At 40.2% G+C, this 23,790-nt stretch overlaps 13 non-coding genes across 13 annotated transcripts; 10 read left to right on the plus strand and 3 right to left on the minus strand.

The window, feature by feature from the left end:
* Nucleotides 1–655: 655 nt before the first annotated feature.
* Nucleotides 656–766, plus strand: trnas-cga (transfer RNA serine (anticodon CGA)). Its single transcript has 2 exons — nucleotides 656–693; nucleotides 728–766. It is a non-coding gene; the product is annotated as a tRNA-Ser (tRNA).
* A 2,687-nt stretch (nucleotides 767–3,453) lies between these two features.
* Nucleotides 3,454–3,525, plus strand: trnaw-cca (transfer RNA tryptophan (anticodon CCA)). The gene has a single exon. It is a non-coding gene; the product is annotated as a tRNA-Trp (tRNA).
* Nucleotides 3,526–5,017: 1,492 nt separating this feature from the next.
* Nucleotides 5,018–5,089, plus strand: trnae-uuc (transfer RNA glutamic acid (anticodon UUC)). The gene has a single exon. It is a non-coding gene; the product is annotated as a tRNA-Glu (tRNA).
* Nucleotides 5,090–7,786: 2,697 nt separating this feature from the next.
* On the minus strand, nucleotides 7,787–7,858 carry trnae-uuc (transfer RNA glutamic acid (anticodon UUC)). The gene has a single exon. It is a non-coding gene; the product is annotated as a tRNA-Glu (tRNA).
* A 1,730-nt stretch (nucleotides 7,859–9,588) lies between these two features.
* Nucleotides 9,589–9,660, plus strand: trnae-uuc (transfer RNA glutamic acid (anticodon UUC)). The gene has a single exon. It is a non-coding gene; the product is annotated as a tRNA-Glu (tRNA).
* Nucleotides 9,661–10,313: 653 nt separating this feature from the next.
* Nucleotides 10,314–10,385, plus strand: trnaw-cca (transfer RNA tryptophan (anticodon CCA)). The gene has a single exon. It is a non-coding gene; the product is annotated as a tRNA-Trp (tRNA).
* A 2,194-nt stretch (nucleotides 10,386–12,579) lies between these two features.
* On the minus strand, nucleotides 12,580–12,651 carry trnae-uuc (transfer RNA glutamic acid (anticodon UUC)). The gene has a single exon. It is a non-coding gene; the product is annotated as a tRNA-Glu (tRNA).
* Nucleotides 12,652–14,371: 1,720 nt separating this feature from the next.
* trnae-uuc (transfer RNA glutamic acid (anticodon UUC)) lies at nucleotides 14,372–14,443 on the plus strand. The gene has a single exon. It is a non-coding gene; the product is annotated as a tRNA-Glu (tRNA).
* Nucleotides 14,444–15,087: 644 nt separating this feature from the next.
* Nucleotides 15,088–15,159, plus strand: trnaw-cca (transfer RNA tryptophan (anticodon CCA)). The gene has a single exon. It is a non-coding gene; the product is annotated as a tRNA-Trp (tRNA).
* Nucleotides 15,160–17,061: 1,902 nt separating this feature from the next.
* Nucleotides 17,062–17,135, plus strand: trnan-guu (transfer RNA asparagine (anticodon GUU)). The gene has a single exon. It is a non-coding gene; the product is annotated as a tRNA-Asn (tRNA).
* A 2,187-nt stretch (nucleotides 17,136–19,322) lies between these two features.
* Nucleotides 19,323–19,394, plus strand: trnae-uuc (transfer RNA glutamic acid (anticodon UUC)). Its single transcript has one exon. It is a non-coding gene; the product is annotated as a tRNA-Glu (tRNA).
* A 393-nt stretch (nucleotides 19,395–19,787) lies between these two features.
* trnaw-cca (transfer RNA tryptophan (anticodon CCA)) lies at nucleotides 19,788–19,859 on the plus strand. Its single transcript has one exon. It is a non-coding gene; the product is annotated as a tRNA-Trp (tRNA).
* A 2,106-nt stretch (nucleotides 19,860–21,965) lies between these two features.
* trnae-uuc (transfer RNA glutamic acid (anticodon UUC)) lies at nucleotides 21,966–22,037 on the minus strand. Its single transcript has one exon. It is a non-coding gene; the product is annotated as a tRNA-Glu (tRNA).
* Between the last annotated feature and the right edge of the window lie 1,753 nt (nucleotides 22,038–23,790).

Here is a 23,790-nt window from a genome sequence, read left to right on the forward strand (position 1 = left end):
ATAACACCCTGGGAGACAACAGAGCAGTGTGTGTAAATAGCTACAATGGAAACCATATACTTACGACTTAATTTTGATACAGAACTGTGGTCATGTGTAATCTGTTTTCATTATGATAAGAAAACTACAGTTCAGTGGATTATATTTGGAATCTTTGGTTCTGTCATTCACTATCTTCTCAAATAAGATGACAAATTAATAGCTCAGTTGGTTACAGTGAAAGAAACCTCGAAAAGTCAGCCCGGCTAGCTCAGTCAGTAGAGCATGAGACTCTTAATCTCAGGGTCGTGGGTTCGAGCCCCACGTTTGGCGTCCTTTTTAAATACAAATTGAAGATGTTTCTTCGAGACAACGGAGCAAAGTCTGATTCTGTTCACATTTTATACAGTATTGCAACAAAATTACTTATTGGTCATTGTCAAATAGCAATTGCTATTGTAAAAAGCATGCATCGTTTATAGCTATAACGATATTGAAATAAATAATCTTACTTTTTTGGGTTGACTTCAATCCGTTTCTTTTTTTAGAATTGTCTTAACATCATTCATGGAGCATCAGTTGGTATGTGCGTAATAAACCCAATCGGGCCTTGATACGACCCCCTAGTGTGTGCTGAAATAAATAATGCGGTTTTCTACATTAACAAACGCAGCTTGTCACAATGGCCGAGTGGTCTAAGGCGTCAGACTCGAGGACTCTGTCGTTCTAAAGAATTGTGTGTTCTGTTCTCTGAATGGAGGCGTGGGTTCAAATCCCACTTCTGATAGTTGACTTTTACTTATTTTTAAAAATAATAAATTTCAGCACTCAATACCATTTTAATTTCCATTTTAAATCGGACTAAAATAGTGTTCCTAACACAGATTGCATTTTTGTTGTAAACAGACTACTTGTTAACGTCACTGAAAAATATTTTGTGTCCAAACATGTTATTTAACTTGATTGTTTTAAAATTCCAAATAACATATTACTTTGAAAAACATCTCCGTCTACCACTGGATCGTGGTCTCAGGCTGGGATGTGGACCATTGAGAACAGTATAAACCATCTATTACTAAACGCAGCTTACAGGAGAAATGCCCTCGTTTAACATGCTAGGATGATCGACTTCGGCATTCTCCAACTGCTGATTACATTTTCTAACACGTTATAAGGAAAAACAATATTTTGGTGTCCAAACATGTGTTATTTAAATTGATTGTTTTAATATTCCAAATAACATATTACTTTGAAAAACATATATATTTTTTAATACAGTCCTATTTGAGTATTTAAAATATGGTTATATTCACATGCCAGCAACACTGTGTTAATTTAACGAAGCGCTGAACGCCGCTCGGAACGTTCGCATTTTTAAATCCTAACGGTCGCTCCTCAGCTGAGCGGAATGTTCACGAGCCGGTTGCCTAGCAGCGTCTCCCCCTCCTTCTCTGCCCCGCCCTCTCGTCCTCTCTCGTTGTACCAGCTAGGAGTTCAAATTTAGCTTCGTTATATTAGCGCAACTCTTTACTAACTTTTACAAATTAGCTTATTAGGGGCTTCGTGTTTTTAAGATGGTTCAGGTGCAGTCCGGACAGACTGACTGGAGCATCATTACAGTATACCGCACTGCGCTCAGCTTTGTGTGGCCGCTGATACACAAAATAATGAACGACTGTTTAAATAAATCACATGTATTGCTTTTTAATGCTAAATATGTATCTGGTATTCTAAGTATTACCAACAATTAATAATTCAGCTATATTCGTATTCAGAATGTAATACAGTATTAAAACTATCAAACTGACTGGAAACATGGAACACATTTATTGCGATCGATTCGATACCAATAGGATTACATAAGAGCTGTTGTGTATAGACAATGTCATAAACGCCGAAATGAACACGGACGGTCTTTATTAAGGGCTGACTCGTTTAGATGTTCGAGAGATCTAGGTGTACTGGACAAATCTACTGGATTTTTTCCAAATCGTAAGTGTACCGCCTGTGATAATACATTTAAAACTAAGAAAATGCACAAGCCATACAACGAAAAAAAGAGTACAGTATCTTACAAGTGATTGTGCTTCAGCTCATGTCATTAATGTGATTTCTTGTCCTAGCCATTTGCAATATGATGGTAAAACTACTAGACAGTTACAATTGCGCATTAATGAGCGAACATAAAAGTTCAATTAGGAGAAAATATATTCATCCACCACTAGCTAGACATTTTGTAGATGCCAAACATTCCGTTTCAGATCTTAAATTCTGTGGCATACAAACATTTTCAAGATCGCAGTGGTGGTAATGTCACGGGTGACGAATGTGTTGATTATTATTTTATTCAGTGTTATCACATATGATTTTTGAATTTGAATTGGATTGGTTTTCCTTTTTTGCACAGTTTGTTTATTTGAATTATTGTTTTATTTTTGAGCATTAGATGCATTTTAATGTATATTTGTTCACTTAACCATACGTCATCCACTCTCTGGTCCAGACCTCCTCTTAGGGCTCCTGTCCAGACGCCTGTTTGGGCAGCCCTCTCCATAGGGTGCTGCGCTTCAGCTGAAGTCCTCAGGAGAGATCCTGATATCCTGACATAAACCACGAACGCAAAGGTTCTTGTCAGTACCTCTTTTCAAATGTCTTCAATCGCCAAATTCCGCAGTCCTCCCAGAGTGAGTCTACGAGAAAAAATAACAAAACGAAACTGACACTGTCCGTGCACAAAAAAAACCCCAACCACTCGCTGTCTAATCTCGTCCTCTTTATTTTCGTTTACTTCCCTCAGCTTCTCTCTCTTTCCTATTCCGGTATCTCCTAGTTCCATGCTCCCAGTCTCTTAGTTCCTCACTCTTTTTATACCTCAAAGCCCTTCTAATTCCAGGTGTGTACAGGTACCAGCAATTGTTTGGGGCGGGACCTGAGGTCCGTGTGCTCAGTGCTTGTGATAAACAAAACAAAAAAATACTTTAATTACGAACTCCGTTTCACCCGTGCACCAAACAAAACAGACAAATAATAATCAACACAGCAAAAACACAGTGCAAAGCAAACAGAAAATTATGAAAATTATGAAAAGAAAAAAAAAACGATCTAAATAAAATGTTCACACACGATCTAAATAAAATATTCACACAATACTAATTAATACGTGCAGAAAATAAATAAATAAACACAGGCATATGATTCCCAGCCAATACAACTGTGTTTATGCCCACGTTTCAAATAATGAAATTTCTAAAAGCAAATCGTATTGTTTTATGTTTTCTTTACTTTTAAAGCTGAGAATCAAACACACTTCCGACAACTTCATAGCCCTGCTGGCTACGAACAAGTATTGAGTCGGCTGTTTCCCATGACCCTGGTGATACCGCGTGTTTTCCTAGTATCAGAGTCGGCATTACCATGTGTTTGGCATGCTTGCTGTACACTTTAGCATTGCATAACAAGCTGCCATTTCACCTGGACTTCGTGGCGCAACGGTAGCGCGTCTGACTCCAGATCAGAAGGTTGCGTGTTCAAATCACGTCGAGGTCAAAGCCGCCTTTTTTTTATTCCGCACTATTTCATTTTTTAACGTGTTTGAATTTGACTGTTTCCGGACATTTATTTATACAATTTAGCCTATACAACATATTGATTGTATATGTTGACCATTGAGAACAGTATAAACGATCTATTACTAGACGTAGCTTACAGGAGAAATGCCCTGGTTTAACATGCTGGGATGATCGACTTCGGCATTCTCCAACTGCTGTTTACATTTTCTAACACGTTATGAGGACGAATACAAAGTTTGACACTTTCCTTGTAAGTGGGGGTAAGCACAAGTTATTTTCAGATGTAATGTCTTTATTTAAGCTCAATCTAGTCCTGCGTAGTGCAAATCACATTACTGTTTAAAGTGTTCTTAAATTGTTTTAACATTAGCAGTGATCCATTTGAAATTTGCTTCATGATTTAAACAACTGAACTTATTGTCAGCTCGGTGCTGAGAAGAAAACACTCCCACTCCTCCTGGTGGATACCGAGACCAATCCCTTCAAAACAGTTTCACTCTAGAAATGATCCTTGCAAATATAGTCTTATCTTTTATTGGCAGACCGTCGCCCCCACCTGGCAAGCTCTTCTTCATATGATACAATGACTGGGCAACAACGAGGTGTTCCATTAACAATACAAACTAACTTGAGACAGCCAAGCCGTTAAAGCATACCTTAAGTTTGTCATGTGAAACAAAAGCAAGTTTTGGCATTTTTGCATTGCCTGCCTCGTCAAACAAGCTCGAGCCATAGCACACAGTGCTGCTGCATCGGGACACAGAGGTGGATTTTAAAACAACTAAATCAACGAGCTGAGACTACTTTTTGAAGAAATTGAAAACATGCCTCTTGTCGAAATATTTGCTATTTAATTAAAAAAAATGTTTTGAATTTGCAAATGGCAGACTACATTGCCTTGCCCCCCCCCACAAAAAAAATAGGACAATCTGAATTGCTCATATCAAGCTGCGATGTAGCGTATGAGAATCGCTAGCAGAATTTGAGGGGAATTAGCTCAAATGGTAGAGCGCTTGCTTAGCATGCGAGAAGTAGCGGGATCGATGCCCGCATTCTCCAAATAGTTTTAACGTATCTGCGTATTTAGTCCCAACGCATTATGAAGATAAATACAAAGTGTGACAATTCTTTGTAACAGAGACGCCCGCCCTACATGTGTATTTTAAAGCACATTCTCCTAATTTGTAATGTTCCCAAGACTGAAAAACTGCAGTGCACCGTCCATCGTATGTCTTCCGAGAAGCACAAAGGGAGATTGATTATTTATTTATTTATTTATTTATTTATTGATTTATTTATTTATTTATTAGCAATTAAAGAGTTTGTGTTAATTGAGAATAAAAATAAATGGCTTGAAGTTTGCTTTCATTTGTAACGTGTTTATAATGAAATATTGGTTCTTGTGTTTTTACCAATCATTGTACTGTATACTAGCTACTGTTGCATGTCCATGATTTTGTTCCTCAGCTTCCCATATGGTCTAGCGGTTAGGATTCCTGGTTTTCACCCAGGCGGCCCGGGTTCGACTCTCGGTATGGGAACGTTCTTGTTATTGTCATTTTGTTACAGAACTGTGGTCATGTGTAATGTGTCTTCAATATGATAATAAAGCTACAGTTACTCGATATATATATATACAGAATGATGCAAATGTATTTGACTCTATTCACATTCCCATCGCGTGGAACAATCGCAGTTTGTTTTTAAATTATATTAATCCCTGGTCAAGACAAAGTCTCTCTGGGGTGGGACGATCATTAGATTGCGGATGTAAGGTCTCCGGTCGCATCATAGAAGCAAGATAGTTTATTCACAAATAAATACCTACACATTTATTTATGTTTCTTTTGTTGGTAAATTAACACATTATTGCATTCTGTCATGTCACGCTGTGCTCTCTAGGATTGCATAACAAGCATGCACTACGCCAGGACTTCGTGGCGCAACGGTAGCGCGTCTGCCTCCAGATCAGAAGGTTGCATGTTCAAATCACTTCGACGTCAAAGCCATCTTTATTTCTATTCCACTATATTTCATTTTTTAACGTGTTTGGATTTGAATGTCTCCGGACATTTATTTATACAATTTAGCCTACACAACATATTGATTATAAAGAGACAAACAAATTACTTCCTGGGGGGGGGGCAGTTCAGTTTCAATCAAGTTCCAGTCTATCTGCCATTATCTTGCGCTGCTGTGTTTGGTCAGGTAAAAAGGGCGTGACCAGAGCGGTATGGGCAATCCCGTTAGGTAGTTTGCATGTCAATCTCTCCTTCTTTTCAATTTATACACCCAGCACTGCTTCCGCCCTTCGTCTGTGTTTGTTTTTGGTTTGTGTTTGTTTTTTTGTTGTTCGCTCCTTTCACTGCAGATCATTTCTCTGCTCAGCGCTGGTAGACAGTATCAGCTATTTTCCTACCTGCTCAGGTGATTCTTTTCATCATTCAGCTTTTGTATTTTTCAGCAGGAGCTCCATCGTTAGTCTTTTCTGCTCCCTCCAGTCTCCAGCGCAGCTACAGCGCCGTTCAAAGCGCAGCGTCATTCTCAGCTTGCTCTGCGTTTTCATCAGAAAGACTGTTCCGAGGTCACCGCTGCACTGCAACTCTTTCACAAAGGCGCCTCACAGACCATGGTTACCATGGCAGCGCCTCACAGACCATGGTTACCATGGCAACGCATCATCGAGTGACTACTGGGAGTGGTAAGTTGCCATGGCGACCAGGCAGCTTTAACAGGCAATGCGAGCCTGTGCCTCACTATTGCAATCTTCTGGCTCCTGCTGCTGCGCTTTTGCAACATGAGAGCTTCAACTCGCCGAATTATGACATCTAAATACTGCAGGCTCCTCTTCTAGACCTACGTTAACTTACTTATATCATCACTAACTGTTCTAAAGCAAACGTTTTATCCATAGACAAGGATTTTAATCGCAATAACCAAATATATGCTACCCTGCTTCACTGAAGCCAATAGTTTCAATTCCAATCGCAACCTCGAGATGGCAGCATAACACCACAAACTACATAATTTAAACTGATTTGCTATCGCTGCGAATCTCGCACACTCCAAACCTTCTATCAATTCCTGCAGTTCGTTGTCTTTCCGAGGGATTCTCAGTCCCGTCCTGCCTCAACCTCTTTTGCTTCATATATTAACTTGATTATTTCAAATCAAAACCCCTCCATTCGAGGATCTGGTCATGAAGCCATGCTTATCAGCTTTCTGAGATGTTAAGAATCCACTGTCACATTAATTTTCCAGCTTCCTTGCATCAGGCCATTCCTGCAACCTTCTTGCTCCCGGATTTGCACTTCCTCATTTGCCCCCAACTTCAACAAGGCACTTAATACAACTTTCAAAGTCCATTTCATTCAATTTGAGCTTCCAGGCACATACGGAAACTATGTCCTACGATTATCAACATTTCAATCAAGAGTCCTCCAGCACCGCAATAGACAATACACTCTTAGACTGCTCCTGATCAAATCAATAGGTTTTGCAGCAGCCTCCGAGCAACGCATTCTCATCCTCTCAGGTTCTGCAGAGGCCTCAGATCTACGCATTCTTCATCTCTGCCCAAAGGCAGACCCATCTCCGACATCATCTTAAAAGCCTTAACTCTCAAATACCAATTTCCACTACATTCAGCAGCTCTCTGCTCTCTACAGCAGGCCACTGCACACTACTGACAGCATTCCATCGTTTCTCTGTTTCCGTCTGTCCTAAACGGAGGGGGTTCTCTGTTTTTGTCTCTCCTAAACGGACCCGAGACACATTTCCTAAGCTCTCCCCGCTGCCCAGCTGACAGCTTAGCTGCCTGAGGATGCCGCACTGAGTTGCGAAGGATCTGTCCTTTTGTCCTGTTGGTCCCCTTCCTGTCTCTTGTTCCACTAAATGCCCAGCAGCCAGAGGATGCTGCTTGACCCGTCGGGAGCGAGTGTCAGATTGTTGTATGTTATGTGTTTAAACTTTGCTCTTTCTCTCTCACTTTTACATCACCCCTCTCAAGCCCTCGTAGGCAACCAGTGAAATGTGAGGTGATGTGAATAGAGACAAATACATTGCATCATTCTGTGTATATATATATATATATATATATATATATATATATATATATATATATATATATATATATATATATATATATATATAATTTCAAGTAACTGTAGGTTTATCATCATAATGATTTCCATTACACATGACCACAGTTCTGTAACAAAATGACAATAACAAAGACGTTCCCATACCGGGAGTCGAACCCGTGCCACCTGGGTGAAAACCAGGAATCCTAACCGCTAGACCATATGGGAAGCTGATTAACAAACTCCTGGACATGCAACAGTAGCTAGTATTCAGTACAATGATGGTAAAAAACCACTAATTCATTACAAACACGTTACAAATTAAAGCAAACTTCAAGCCATTTATATTTATTCTCAATTAACACAAACTCTTCAATTGCTAAAAAATATAAAAAATCTCCCTTTGTGCTTCTCGGAAGGCATACGATGGAGGGCGCACTGCAGTTATTCAGTCTGCAGGAATATTACAAATTAGCAGACTGCTTTAAAATACACATGTAGGGCGGGCAACTCTGTTACAAAGAATTGTCACACTGTATGTATTTCCATAATGCGTTGGGACTAAATACGCAGATATATTAAAACTATTTGGAGAATGCGGGCATCGATCCCGCTACTTCTCGCATGCGAAGCGAGCGCTCTACCATTTGAGCTAATTCCCCTCGAATTATGCCAGTGATTCTCATAGGCTACATCGCAGCTTGATATGAGCAATTCAGATTGTCAGATTTTTGGCAATGTAGTCTGCCATTTGCAAATTCAAAAAATAAATGGATTAACTAAATAGCAAATATTTCGACTAGAGGTATGTTTTCAATTTCTTCAGAAAGTAGTCTTAGCTCATTGATTCAGTCGCTTTAAAATCCACCTTTGTGTCCCGATGCAGCAGCACTGTGTGCTGTGGCTCGAGCTTGTTTGACGAGGCAGAAATTAAAATGGTATTGAGTGCTGATAAGAGTTTGGTATCAGCTGTTGATTTCCTTGAAAATCTTTTATAATAAAATGAACACATTTATTCATTTTAAAAATAAGTAAAAGTCAACTGTCAGAAGTGAGATTTGAACCCACGCCTCCATTTGGAAACCAACACACACAATTCTTTACAAAGTCCGTGCTTGTGCTAGAGTGCTGCAGCAAGTTAGTTTTTGAGGTTTGACAGGTTGGTCTCTGTGGTGCAATCGGTTAGCGCGTTCGGCTGTTAATTGAATGGTTGGTGGTTCAAGCCCACCCAGGGACGATGCTTTTTGCATTTCTTAATCACATTAGAAAATGGCACTCTGATACGTTGTTATTTCTTCCAATTACACTGAAGAAAAAAATGTGCTCTGTTTTTTAGTTCAAAATAATACAAAACACATTTTTGCTGTTTGCCGAAACCTGGGATCAAACCAGGGACCTTTAGATTTTCAGTCTAACGCTCCCCCCCACAAAAAAAAAAAAAAAAGACAATCTGAATTGCTCATATCAAGCTGCGATGAAGCCTATGGTAATCGCTGGCATAATTCAAGGGGAATTAGCTCAAATGGTAGAGCGCTCGCTTAGCATGCGAGAAGTAGCGGGATCGATGCCCGCATTCTCCAAATAGTTTTAACGTATCTGCGTATTTAGTCCCAACGCATTATGGAGATAAATACAAAGTGTGAGACGCCCGCCCTACATGTGTATTTTAAAGCACAGTCTCCTAATTTGTAATATTCCCCAGACTGAAAAACTGCAGTGCGCCCTCCATCGTATGTCTTCCGAGAAGCACAAAGGGAGATTATTTATTTATTTATTTATTTATTTATTTATTTATTAGCAATTAAAGAGTTTGTGTTAATTGAGAATAAAAATAAATGGCTTTAAGTTTGCTTTCATTTGTAACGTGTTTATAATGAAATATCGGTTCTTGTTTTTACCAATCATTGTACTGTATACTACTAGCTACTGTTGCATGTCCATGATTTTGTTCCTTAGCTTCCCATATGGTCTAGCGGTTAGGATTCCTGGTTTTCACCCAGGCGGCCCGGGTTCGATTCCCGGTATGGGAACGTTCTTGTTATTGTCATTTTGTTACAGAACTGTGGTCATGTGTAATGTGTCTTCAATATGATAATAAAGCTACAGTTACTCGAAATATATATATTATATATATATACAGAATGATGCAAATGTATTTGACTCTATTCACATTCCCATCGCGTGGAACCATCGCAGTTTGTTTTTAAATTATATTAATCCCTGGTCAAGACAAAGTCTCTCTGGGGTGGGACGATCATTATTATTATTATTATTATTATTATTATTATTTATTACTTAGCAGACACCCTTATCCAGGGCGACTTACAATCGTAAGCAAAAACATTTCAAGCGTTACAATACAAGTAATACAATAAGAGCAAGAAATACAATAACTTTTGTTCAAGTAAAGTACAAGTTTGACAAACCACAATTCAATAATACAGCAGGTAATAGTGATAGTTACATCAGGATATGATTAAATAGTGATAGTTACATCAGGATGTGAGTAAATCATTAGAATGCGGATGTAAGGTCTCCGGTCCCATCATAGAAGCAAGATAGTTTATTCACAAATAATACACATTTATTTTTGTTTCTTTTTTTGGTAAATTGACACATTATTGCATTCTGTCATGTCACGCTGTGCACTCTAGGATTGCATAACAAGCATGCAGTACGCCAGGACTTCGTGGCGCAACGGTAGCGCGTCTGACTCCAGATCAGAAGGTTGCGTGTTCAAATCACGTCGAGGTCAAAGCCGTCTTTATTTCTATTCCACTATATTTCATTTTTTAACGTGCCTGGATTTGAATGTCTCCGGACATTTATTTATACAATTTAGCCTACACAACATATTGATTATAAAGCGACAAACAAATTACTTCCTGGGGGGGGGGGCAGTTCAGTTTCAATCAAGTTCCAGTCTATCTGCCATTATCTTGCGCTGCTGTGTTTGGTCAGGTAAAAAGGGCGTGACCAGAGCGGTATGGGCAATCCCGTTAGGTAGCTTGCATGTCAATCTCTCCTTCTTTTCTATTTATACACCCAGCACTGCTTCCGCCCTTCGTCTGTGTTTGTTTTTGGTCTGTGTTTGTTTTTTTGTTATTCGCTCCTTTCACTGCAGGTCATTTCTCTGCTCAGCGCTGGTAGACAGTATCAGCTATTTTCCTACCTGCTCAGGTGATTCTTTTCATCATTCAGCTTTTGTATTTTTCTGCAGGAGCTCCATCGTTAGTCTTCTCTGCTCCCTCCAGTCTCCAGCGCAGCTACAGCGCCGTTCAAAGCGCAGCGTCATTCTCAGCTTGCTCTGCGTTTTCATCAGAAAGACTGTTCCGACGTCACCGCTGCACTGCAACTCTTTTACACCGGCGCCTCACAGACCATGGTTACCACGGCAACGCCTCATCGAGTGACTACTGGGAGTGGTAGGTTGCCATGGCGACCAGGCAGCTTTAACAGGCAATGCGAGCCTGTGCCTCACTACTGCAATCTTCTGGCTCCTGCTGCTGCGCTTTTGCAATATGAGAGCTTCAACTCGCCGAATTATGACATCTAAATACTGCAGACTCCTCTTCTAGACCTACGTTAACTTACTTATATCATCACTAACTGTTCTAAAGCAAACGTTTTATCCATAGACAAGGATTTTAATTTGCAATAACCAGATATATGCTACCCTGCTTCACTGAAGCCAATAGTTTCAATTCCAATCGCAACCTCGAGATGGCAGCATAACACCACAAACTACATAATTTAAACTGATTTGCTATCGCTGCGAATCTCGCACACTCCAAACTTTCTATCAATTCCTGCAGTTCGTTGTCTTTCCGAGGGATTCTCAGTCCCAACCTGCCTCAACCTCTTTTGCTTCATATATTAACTTGATTATTTCAAATCAAAACCCCTCCCTTCGAGGATCTGGTCATGAAGCCATGCTTATCAGCTTTCTGAGATGTTAAGAATCCACCGTCACATTAATTTTCCAGCTTCCTTGCATCATGCCATTCCTGCAACCTCCTTGCTCCCGGATTTGCACTTCCTCATTTGCCCCCCACTTCATCAAGGCACTTTATACAACTTTCAAAGTCCATTTCATTCAATTTGAGCTTCCAGGCACATACGGAAACTATGTCCTACGATTATCAACATTTCAGTCAAGAGTCCTCCAGCACCGCAATAGACAATACACTCTTAGACTGCTCCTGATCAAATCAATAGGTTTTGCAGCAGCCTCCGAGCAACGCATTCTCATCCTCTCAGGTTCTGCAGAGGCCTCAGATCTACGCATTCTTCATCTCTGCCCAAAGGCAGACCCATCTCCGACATCATCTTAAACGCCTTAACTCTCAAATACCAATTTCCACTACATTCAGCAGCTCTCTGCTCTCTACAGCAGGCCACTGCACACTACTGACAGCATTCCATCGTTTCTCTGTTTCCGTCTGTCCTAAACGGAGGGGGTTCTCTGTTTTTGTCTCTCCTAAACGGACCCGAGACACATTTCCTAAGCTCTCCCCGCTGCCCAGCTGACAGCTTAGCTGCCTGAGGATGCCGCACTGAGTTGCGAAGGATCTGTCCTTTTGTCCTGTTGGTCCCCTTCCTGTCTCTTGTTCCACTAAATGCCCAGCAGCCAGAGGATGCTGCTTGACCCGTCGGGAGCGAGTGACAGATTGTTGTATGTTATGTGTTTAAACTTTGCTCTTTCTCTCTCACTTTTACGTCACCCCTCTCAAGCCCTCGTAGGCAACCAGTGAAATGTGAGGTGATGTGAATAGAGACAAATACATTGCATCATTCTGTGTATATATATATATATATATATATATATATATATATATATATATATATATATATATATATATAATTTCAAGTAACTGTAGGTTTATCATCATAATGATTTCCATTACACATGACCACAGTTCTGTAACAAAATGACAATAACAAAGACGTTCCCATACCGGGAGTCGAACCCGTGCCACCTGGGTGAAAACCAGGAATCCTAACCGCTAGACCATATGGGAAGCTGATTAACAAACTCCTGGACATGCAACAGTAGCTAGTATACAGTACAATGATGGTAAAAAACCACTAATTCATTACAAACACGTTACAAATTAAAGCAAACTTCAAGCCATTTATATTTATTCTCAATTAACACAAACTCTTCAATTGCTAAAAAATATAAAAAATCTCCCTTTGTGCTTCTCGGAAGGCATACGATGGAGGGCGCACTGCAGTTTTTCAGTCTGCAGGAATATTACAAATTAGCAGACTGCTTTAAAATACACATGTAGGGCGGGCAACTCTGTTACAAAGAATTGTCACACTGTATGTATTTCCATAATGCGTTGGGACTAAATACGCAGATATATTAAAACTATTTGGAGAATGCGGGCATCGATCCCGCTACTTCTCGCATGCGAAGCGAGCGCTCTACCATTTGAGCTAATTCCCCTCGAATTATGCCAGTGATTCTCATAGGCTACATCGCAGCTTGATATGAGCAATTCAGATTGTCAGATTTTTGGCAATGTAGTCTGCCATTTGCAAATTCAAAAATTAAATGGATTAACTAAATAGCAAATATTTCGACTAGAGGTATGTTTTCAATTTCTTCAAAAAGTAGTCTTAGCTCGTTGATTCAGTCGCTTTAAAATCCACCTCTGTCCCGATGCAGCAGCACTGTGTGCTGTGGCTCGAGCTTGTTTGACGAGGCAGAAATTAAAATGGTATTGAGTGCTGATAAGAGTTTGGTATCAGCTGTTGATTTCCTTGAAAATCTTTTATAATAAAATGAACACATTTATTCATTTTAAAAATAAGTAAAAGTCAACTGTCAGAAGTGAGATTTGAACCCACGCCTCCATTTGGAAACCAACACACACAATTCTTTACAAAGTCCTTGCTTGTGCTAGAGTGCTGCAGCAAGTTAGTTTTTGAGGTTTGACAGGTTGGTCTCTGTGGTGCAATCGGTGAGCGCGTTTGGCTGTTAATTGAATGGTTGGTGGTTCAAGCCCACCCAGGGACGATGCTTTTTGCATTTCTTAATCACATTAGAAAATAGCACTCTGATACGTTGTTATTTCTTCCAATTACACTGAAGAAAAAAATGTGCTCTGTTTTTTAGTTCAAAATAATACAAAACAAATTCTTGCTGTTTGCCGAAACCTGGGATCAAACCAGGGACCTTTAGATTTTCAGTCTAACGCTCCCCCCCACAAAAAAAAGACAATCTGAATTGCTCATATCAAGCTGCGATGAAGCCTATGGTAATCGCTGGCATAATTCAAGGGGAATTAGCCCAAATGGTAGCGCGCTCACTTAGCATGCGAGAAGTAGCGGGATCGATGCCCGCATTCTCCAAATAGTTTTAACGTATCTGCGTATTTAGTCCCAACGCATTATGGAGATAAATACAAAGTGTGAGATGCCCGCCCTACATGTGTATTTTAAAGCACAGTCTCCTAATTTGTAATATTCCCCAGACTGAAAAACTGCAGTGCGCCCTCCATCCTATGTCTTCCGAGAAGCACAAAGGGAGATTATTTATTTATTTATTTATTTATTTATTTATTTATTAGCAATTAAAGAGTTTGTGTTAATTGAGAATAAAAATAAATGGCTTTAAGTTTGCTTTCATTTGTAACGTGTTTATAATGAAATATCGGTTCTTGTTTTTACCAATCATTGTACTGTATACTACTAGCTACTGTTGCATGTCCATGATTTTGTTCCTCAGCTTCCCATATGGTCTAGCGGTTAGGATTCCTGGTTTTCACCCTGGCGGCCCGGGTTCGATTCCCGGTATGGGAACGTTCTTGTTATTGTCATTTTGTTACAGAACTGTGGTCATGTGTAATGTGTCTTCAATATGATAATAAAGCTACAGTTACTCGAAATATATATATTATATATATATACAGAATGATGCAAATGTATTTGACTCTATTCACATTCCCATCGCGTGGAACCATCGCAGTTTGTTTTTAAATTATATTAATCCCTGGTCAAGACAAAGTCTCTCTGGGGTGGGACGATCATTATTATTATTATTATTATTATTTATTACTTAGCAGACACCCTTATCCAGGGCGACTTACAATCGTAAGCAAAAACATTTCAAGCGTTACAATACAAGTAATACAATAAGAGCAAGAAATACAATAACTTTTGTTCAAGTAAAGTACAAGTTTGACAAACCACAATTCAATAATACAGCAGGTAATAGTGATAGTTACATCAGGATATGATTAAATAGTGATAGTTACATCAGGATGTGAGTAAATCATTAGAATGCGGATGTAAGGTCTCCGGTCCCATCATAGAAGCAAGATAGTTTATTCACAAATAATACACATTTATTTGTGTTTCTTTTTTTGGTAAATTGACACATTATTGCATTCTGTCATGTCACGCTGTGCACTCTAGGATTGCATAACAAGCATGCACTACGCCAGGACTTCGTGGCGCAACGGTAGCGCGTCTGACTCCAGATCAGAAGGTTGCGTGTTCAAATCACGTCGAGGTCAAAGCCGTCTTTATTTCTATTCCACTATATTTCATTTTTTAACGTGCCTGGATTTGAATGTCTCCGGACATTTATTTATACAATTTATACAATTTATTGATTATATAGCGACAAACAAATTTCAATCAAGTTCCAGTCTCTCTGCCATTATCTTGCGCTGCTGTGTTTGGTCAGGTAAAAAGGGCGTGACCAGAGCGGTATTGGCAATCCCGTTAGGTAGCTTGCATGTCAATCTCTCCTTCTTTTCTATTTATACACCCAGCACTGCTTCCGCCCTTCGTCTGTGTTTGTTTTTGGTCTGTGTTTGTTTTTTTGTTATTCGCTCCTTTCACTGCAGGTCATTTCTCTGCTCAGCGCTAGTAGACAGTATCAGCTATTTTCCTACCTGCTCAGGTGATTCTTTTCATCATTCAGCTTTTGTATTTTTCTGCAGGAGCTCCATCGTTAGTCTTCTCTGCTCCCTCCAGTCTCCAGCGCAGCTACAGCGCCGTTCAAAGCGCAGCGTCATTCCCAGCTTGCTCTGCGTTTTCATCAGAAAGACTGTTCCGACGTCACCGCTGCACTGCAACTCTTTCACACCGGTGCCTCACAGACCATGGTTACCACGGCAACGCCTCATCGAGTGACTACTGGGAGAGGTAGGTTGCCATGGCGACCAGGCAGCTTTAACAGGCAATGCGAGCCTGTGCCTCACTACTGCAATCTTCTGGCTCCTGCTGCTGCGCTTTTGCAATATGAGAGCTTCAACTCGCCGAATTATGACATCTAAATACTGCAGACTCCTCTTCTAGACCTACGTTAACTTACTTATATCATCACTAACTGTTCTAAAGCAAACGTTTTATCCATAGACAAGGATTTTAATTTGCAATAACCAGATATATGCTACCCTGCTTCACTGAAGCCAATAGTTTCAATTCCAATCGCAACCTCGAGATGGCAGCATAACACCACAAACTACATAATTTAAACTGATTTGCTATCGCTGCGAATCTCGCACACTCCAAACTTTCTATTAATTCCTGCAGTTTGTTGTCTTTCCGAGGGATTCTCAGTCCCGTCCTGCCTCAACCTCTTTTGCTTCATATATTAACTTGATTATTTCAAATCAAAACCCCTCCCTTCGAGGATCTGGTCATGAAGCCATGCTTATCAGCTTTCTGAGATGTTAAGAATCCACCGTCACATTAATTTTCCAGCTTCCTTGCATCATGCCATTCCTGCAACCTCCTTGCTCCCGGATTTGCACTTCCTCATTTGCCCCCCACTTCATCAAGGCACTTTATACAACTTTCAAAGTCCATTTCATTCAATTTGAGCTTCCAGGCACATACGGAAACTATGTCCTACGATTATCAACATTTCAGTCAAGAGTCCTCCAGCACCGCAATAGACAATACACTCTTAGACTGCTCCTGATCAAATCAATAGGTTTTGCAGCAGCCTCCGAGCAACGCATTCTCATCCTCTCAGGTTCTGCAGAGGCCTCAGATCTACGCATTCTTCATCTCTGCCCAAAGGCAGACCCATCTCCGACATCATCTTAAACGCCTTAACTCTCAAATACCAATTTCCACTACATTCAGCAGCTTCAGTCGCTTTAAAATCCACCTCTGTTTCCCGATGCAGCAGCGCTGTGTGCTGCGGCTCGAGCTTGTTTGACGAGGCAGAAATTGAAATGGTATTGAGTGCTGACAAGAGTTTGGTATCAGCTGTTGATTTCCTTGAAAATCTTTTATAATAAAATGAACACATTTATTCATTTTAAAAATAAGTAAAAGTCAACTGTCAGAGTGGGATTTGAACCCACACAACCATTTGGAAACCAACACACAATTCTTTACAAAGTCCTTGCTTGTGCTAGTGTGCTGCAGCAAGTTAGTTTTTGTAGTTTGCCGGGTTGGTCTCTGTGGCGCAATCGGTTAGCGCGTTCGGCTGTTAACCGAAAGGTTGGTGGTTCAAGCCCACCCAGGGACGATGCTTTTTGCATTTCTTAATCACATTAGAAAATGGCACTCTGATACGTTGTTATTTCTTCCAATTACACTGAAGAAAAAAATGTGCTCTGTTTTTTAGTTCAAAATAATAGAAAACAAAAAAATTCTTGCTGTTTGCCGAAACCTGGGATCAAACCAGGGACCTTTAGATTTTCAGTCTAACGCTATTTCGGCTTGACAAGACTCCATTTTCGAGATAACATTCTTTTTTAGAACAGCTTTAATATAATTAAGTACATTTCTAAACAATCCGCTAGTAACATATATAATCTCAAAGCGCTATAATTTATTTATGGAGATAGAAGATCCTTTTTGATTCACATTGTAATAGATTTTGATCGAGATCACCACCACCGCGATCTTGAAATGATTTTTTGTATGACACAGAATTTCAGATCTGAACCGGAATGCCTGGCATCTACAGGCATCTACAAGAACTCTGTCTTTCCAAAGAATTGTGTGTTCTGGTCTCCGAGTGGAGATGTGGGTTCAAATCCCACTTCTGACAGTTCAATTTTACTTATTTTTAAAAGGAATAAATGTGTTCATTTTACTATAAAAGATTGTTTCAAGGAAATCAACAGCTGATACCACACTCTTCTGAGCACTCAATACCATTTTAATTTCCATTTTATATCCGACTAAAATAGTGTTCCTAACACAGATTGCATTTTCTTGTAAACAGACTACTTGTTAACATCACTGAAAAATATTTTGTGTCCAAACATGTGTTATTTAACATGATTGTTTTAATATTCCAAATAACATATTACTTTGAAAACATCTCCGTCTACCACTGGATCGTGGTCTCAGGCTGGGATGCGGACCATTGAGAACAGTATAAACGATCTATTACTAGACGTAGCTCAAAGGAGAAATGCCCTCGTTTAACATGCTGGGATGATCGACTTCGGCATTCTCCAACTGCTGTTTACATTTTCTAACACGTTATGAGGACGAATACAAAGTTTGACACTTTCCTTGTAAGTGGGGGTAAGCACAAGTTATTTTCAGATGTAATGTCTTTATTTAAGCTCAGTCTAGTCCTGCGTAGTGCAAATCACATTACTGTTTAAAGTGTTCTTAAATTGTTTTAACATTAGCAGTGATCCATTTGAAATTTGCTTAATGATTTAAACAACTGAACTTATTGTCAGCTCGGTGCTGAGAAGAAAACACTCCCACTCCTCCTGGTGGATACCGAGACCAATCCCTTCAAAACATTTTCACTCTAGAAATGATCCTTGCAAATATAGTCTTATCTTTTATTGGCAGACGGTTGCACCCAACTGGCAAGCTCTTCTTCATATGATACAATGACTGGGCAACAACGAGGTGTTCCATTAACAATACAAACTAACTTGAGACAGCCAAGCCGTTAAAGCAGACCTTAAGTTTGTCATGTGATACAAAAGCAAGTTTTGGCATTTTTGCATTGCCTGCCTCGTCAAACAAGCTCGAGCCACAGCACACAGCGCTGCTGCATCGGGACACAGAGGTGGATTTTAAAGCGACTGAATCAACGAGCTGAGACTACTTTTTGAAGAAATTGAAAACATGCCTCTCGTCAAAATACTTGCTATTTAATTTAAAAAAATGTTTTGAATTTGCAAATGGCAGACTACATTGCCTTGCCCCCCCCCCACAAAAAAAAAGACAATCTGAATTGCTCATATCAAGCTGCGATGTAGCCTATGAGAATCGCTGGCATAATTCAAGGGGAATTAGCTCAAATGGTAGAGCGCTCGCTTAGCATGCGAGAAGTAGCTGGATCGATGCCCGCATTCTCCAAATAATTTTAAAGTATCTGCGTATTTAGTCCCAACGCATTATGGAGATAAATACAAAGTGTGAGACGCCCGCCCTACATGTGTATTTTAAAGCACAGTCTCCTAATTTGTAATATTCCCCAGACTGAAAAACTGCAGTGCGCCGTCCATCGTATGTCTTCCGAGAAGCACAAAGGGAGATTATTTATTTATTTATTTATTTATTTATTTATTAGCAATTAAAGAGTTTGTGTTAATTGAGAATAAAAATAAATGGCTTTAAGTTTGCTTTCATCTGTAACGTGTTTATAATGAAATATCGGTTCTTGTGTTTTTACCAATCATTGTACTGTATACTACTAGCTACTGTTGCACGTCCATGATTTTGTTCCTTAGCTTCCCATATGGTCTAGCGGTTAGGATTCCTGGTTTTCACGCAGGCGGCCCGGGTTCGATTCCCGGTATGGGAACGTTCTTGTTATTGTCATTTTGTTACAGAACTGTGGTCATGTGTAATGTGTCTTCAATATGATAATAAAGCTACAGTTACTCGAAATATATATATTATATATATATACAGAATGATGCAAATGTATTTGACTCTATTCACATTCCCATCGCGTGGAACCATCGCAGTTTGTTTTTAAATTATATTAATCCCTGGTCAAGACAAAGTCTCTCTGGGGTGGGACGATCATTAGAATGCGGATGTAAGGTCTCCGGTCCCATCATAGAAGCAAGATAGTTTATTCACAAATAAATACCTACACATTTATTTTTCTTTCTTTTTTTGGTAAATTGACACATTATTGCACGTCACGCTGTGCACTCTAGGATTGCATAACAAGCATGCACTACGCCAGGACTTTGTGGCGCAATGGTAGCGCGTCTGACTCCAGATCAGAAGGTTGCGTGTTCAAATCACGTCGAGGTCAAAGCCGTCTTTATTTCTATTCCACTATATTTCATTTTTTAACGTGCCTGGATTTGAATGTCTCCGGACATTTATTTATACAATTTATACAATTTATTGATTATATAGCAACAAACAAATTCCAATCAAGTTTAAGTCTCTCTGCCATTATCTTGCGCTGCTGTGTTTGGTCAGGTAAAAAGGGCGTGACCAGAGCGGTATGGGCAATCCCGTTAGGTAGCTTGCATGTCAATCTCTCCTTCTTTTCTATTTATACACCCAGCACTGCTTCCGCCCTTCGTCTGTGTTTGTTTTTGGTCTGTGTTTGTTTTTTTGTTGTTCGCTCCTTTCACTGCAGGTCATTTCTCTGCTCAGCGCTGGTAGACAGTATCAGCTATTTTCCTACCTGCTCAGGTGATTCTTTTCATCATTCAGCTTTTGTATTTTTCTGCAGAAGCTCCATCGTTAGTCTTCTCTGCTCCCTCCAGTCTCCAGCGCAGCTACAGCGCCGTTCAAAGCGCAGCGTCATTCTCAACTTGGTCTGCGTTTTCATCAGAAAGACTGTTCCGACGTCACCGCTGCACTGCAACTCTTTCACACCGGCGCCTCACAGACCATGGTTACCACGGCAACGCCTCATCGAGTGACTCCTGGGAGTGGTAAGTTGCCATGGCGACCAGGCAGCTTTAACAGGCAATGCGAGCCTGTGCCTCACTACTGCAATCTTCTGGCTCCTGCTGCTGCGCTTTTGCAACATGAGAGCTTCAACTCGCCGAATTGTGACATCTAAATACAGCAGGCTCCTCTTCTAGACCTACGTTAACTTATTTATATCATCACTAACTGTTCTAAAGCAAATGTTTTATACATAGAGAATGATTTTAATCGCAATACCCAAATATATGCTACCCTGCTTCACTGAAGACAATAGTTTCAATTCCAATCACAACCTCGAGATGGCAGCATAACACCACAAACTACATAATTTAAACTGATTTGCTATCGCTGCGAATCTCGCACACTCCAAACTTTCTATCAATTCCTGCAGTTCGTTGTCTTTCCGAGGGATTCTCAGTCCCCTCCTGCCTCAATCTCTTTTGCTTCATATATTAACTTGATTATTTCAAATCAAAACCCCTCCCTTCGAGGATCTGGTCATGAAGCCATGCTTATCAGCTTTCTGAGATGTTAAGAATCCACTGTCACATTAATTTTCCTGCTTCCTTGCATCAGGCCATTCCTGCAGCCTTCTTGCTCCCGGATTTGCACTTCCTCATTTGCCCCCAACTTCATCAAGGCACTTAATACAACTTTCAAAGTCCATTTCATTCAATTTGAGCTTCCAGGCACATACGGAAACTATGTCCTACGATTATCAACATTTCAGTCAAGAGTTCTCCAACACCGCAATAGACAATACTCTCTTAGACTGCTCCTGATCAAATCAATAGGTTTTGCAGCAGCCTCCGAGCAACGCATTCTCATCCTCTCAGGTTCTGCAGAGGCCTCAGATCTACGCATTCTTCATCTCTGCCAAAAGGCAGACCCATCTCCGACATCATCTTAAACGCCTTAACTCTCAAATACCAATTTCCACTGCATTCAGCAGCTCTCTGCTCTCTATAGCAGGCCACTGCACACTACTGACAGCATTCCATCGTTTCTCTGTTTCCGTCTGTCCTAAACGGAGGGGGTTCTCTGTTTTTGTCTCTCCTAAACAGACCCGAGACACATTTCCTAAGCTCTCCACGCTGCCCAGCTGACAGCTTAGCTGCCTGAGGATGCCGCACTGAGTTGCGAAGGATCTGTCCTTTTGTCCTGTTGGTCCCCTTCCTGTCTCTTGTTCCACTAAATGCCCAGAAGCCAGAGGATGCTGCCTGACCCGTCTGGAGCGAGTGTCAGATTGTTGTATGTTATGTGTTTAAACTTTGCTCTTTCTCTCTCACTTTTACATCACCCCTCTCAAGCCCTCGTAGGCAACCAGTGAAATGTGAGGTGATGTGAATAGAGTCAAATACATTGCATCATTCTGCAGTAACATTGCAGCAGTAACTGTAGGTTTATCATCATAATGAAAACACATTACACATGACCACAGTTCTGTAACAAAATGACAATAACAAAGACGTTCCCATACCGGGATTCGAACCTGGGCCACCTAGGTGAAATCCAGGAATCCTAACCGCTAGACCATATGGGAAGCTGATTAATGAGCCCCTGGACATGCAACAGTAGCTAGTATACAGTACAATGATGGTAAAAAACCACTAATTCATTACAAACACGTTACAAATTAAAGCAAACTTCAAGCCATTTATATTTATTCTCAATTAACACAAACTCTTCAATTGCTAAAAAATATAAAAAATCTCCCTTTGTGCTTCTCGCAAGGCATACGATGGAGGGCGCACTGCAGTTTTTCAGTCTGCGGGAATATTACAAATTAGCAGACTGCTTTAAAATACACATGTAGGGTGGGCGACTGTTACAAAGAATTGTCACACTGTATGTATCTCCATAATGCGTTGGGACTAAATACGCAGATATATTAAAACTATTTGGAGAATGCAGGCATCGATCCCGCCACTTCTCGCATGCGAAGCGAGCGCTCTACCATTTGAGCTAATTCCCCTCGAATTATGCCAGTGATTCTCATAGGCAACATCGCAGCTTGATATGAGCAATTCAGATTGTCAGATTTTTGGCATACATAATTTAAGGCGATTTCTATCGCTGCGAATCTCGCACACTCCAAACTTTCTATCAATTCCTGCAGTTCGTTGTCTTTCCGAGGGATTCTCAGTCCCCTCCTGCCTCATTGTATTTTTTTATCTTGCTCTTAATTGTATTATTAATTGTACTGTGATTCTTGAAATGTATTTGTTTACGACTGTAAATCGCCCTGGATAAGGGCGTCTGCTAAGAAATAAATAATAATAATAATAATAATAATATTTATTGGAAAACGGTCTGGAACTGAAGTAAAGTATTTTTTAAATACAGTGCTATTTGAGTATTTAAAATATGGTTTTGTTCAAAATTAAAATGCCAGCAACGGTGTGTTAATTTAACGAAGCGCCTAACGCCGCTCGGAACTTTCGCATTTTTAAATTCTAACGGTCTCTGCTCAGCGGAGTGGAATGTTCACGAGCCGGTTGCCTAGCAGCGTCTCCCCCTCCTTCTCTGCACCGCCCTCTCGCCCTCTCTCGTTGCTCCAGCTAAGAGTTCAAATTTAGCTTCGTTATATTAACGCAATTCTTTACTAACTTTTACAAATTAGCTTATTAGGGGCTTCGTGTTTTTAAGATGGTTCAGGTGCAGTCCGGGCAGACTGACTGGAGCATCATTACAGTATACCGCACTGCGCTCAGCTTTGTGTGGCGGCTGATACACAAAATAATGAACGACTATTAAATAAATCACATGTATTGCTTTTTAATGCTAAATATATATCTGGTATTCTAAGTATTATCTACAATTAATAATTCAGCTATATTCATATTCAGAATGTAATACAGTATTAAGACAGGTTCCAGTATTATAAATAAATAAACACGCTTTAAGACAAACAGCAGTGATGTTTATTATCCCATACATTCTCTGTATGTTTCTACATTGTGGTTGCACAGGGACAAGGGACTCAGTGATGTTAAAAAAAGACTAGAGCCCACATTTAACCAATATAGAAAGGAAGGGGGGAGAAATGCATTGCCTGTGTGCAGTACCTTACACTTCTCTATTAAATGTAATTTGCCATGTGTCTGCCCAGTTCTGAATGCTGTCTAGAATCACCTCCTGACGACTTCTGTAGACATAGCGATCACGTGGCAATTTGAGAACTCTAGAACTCTAATTGTTATCACCCTCCAGGAGCCCCCAGATTGGTGACCGTGTTCACTATACAGTTTATTATTTGGGATGCAACCCATTATTATTGTTACCTCCGTGGTTTA

The sequence above is a fragment of the Acipenser ruthenus genome, chromosome 35, assembly GCF_902713425.1.
Source record: "Acipenser ruthenus chromosome 35, fAciRut3.2 maternal haplotype, whole genome shotgun sequence".
Lineage (NCBI taxonomy): Eukaryota > Metazoa > Chordata > Actinopteri > Acipenseriformes > Acipenseridae > Acipenser > Acipenser ruthenus.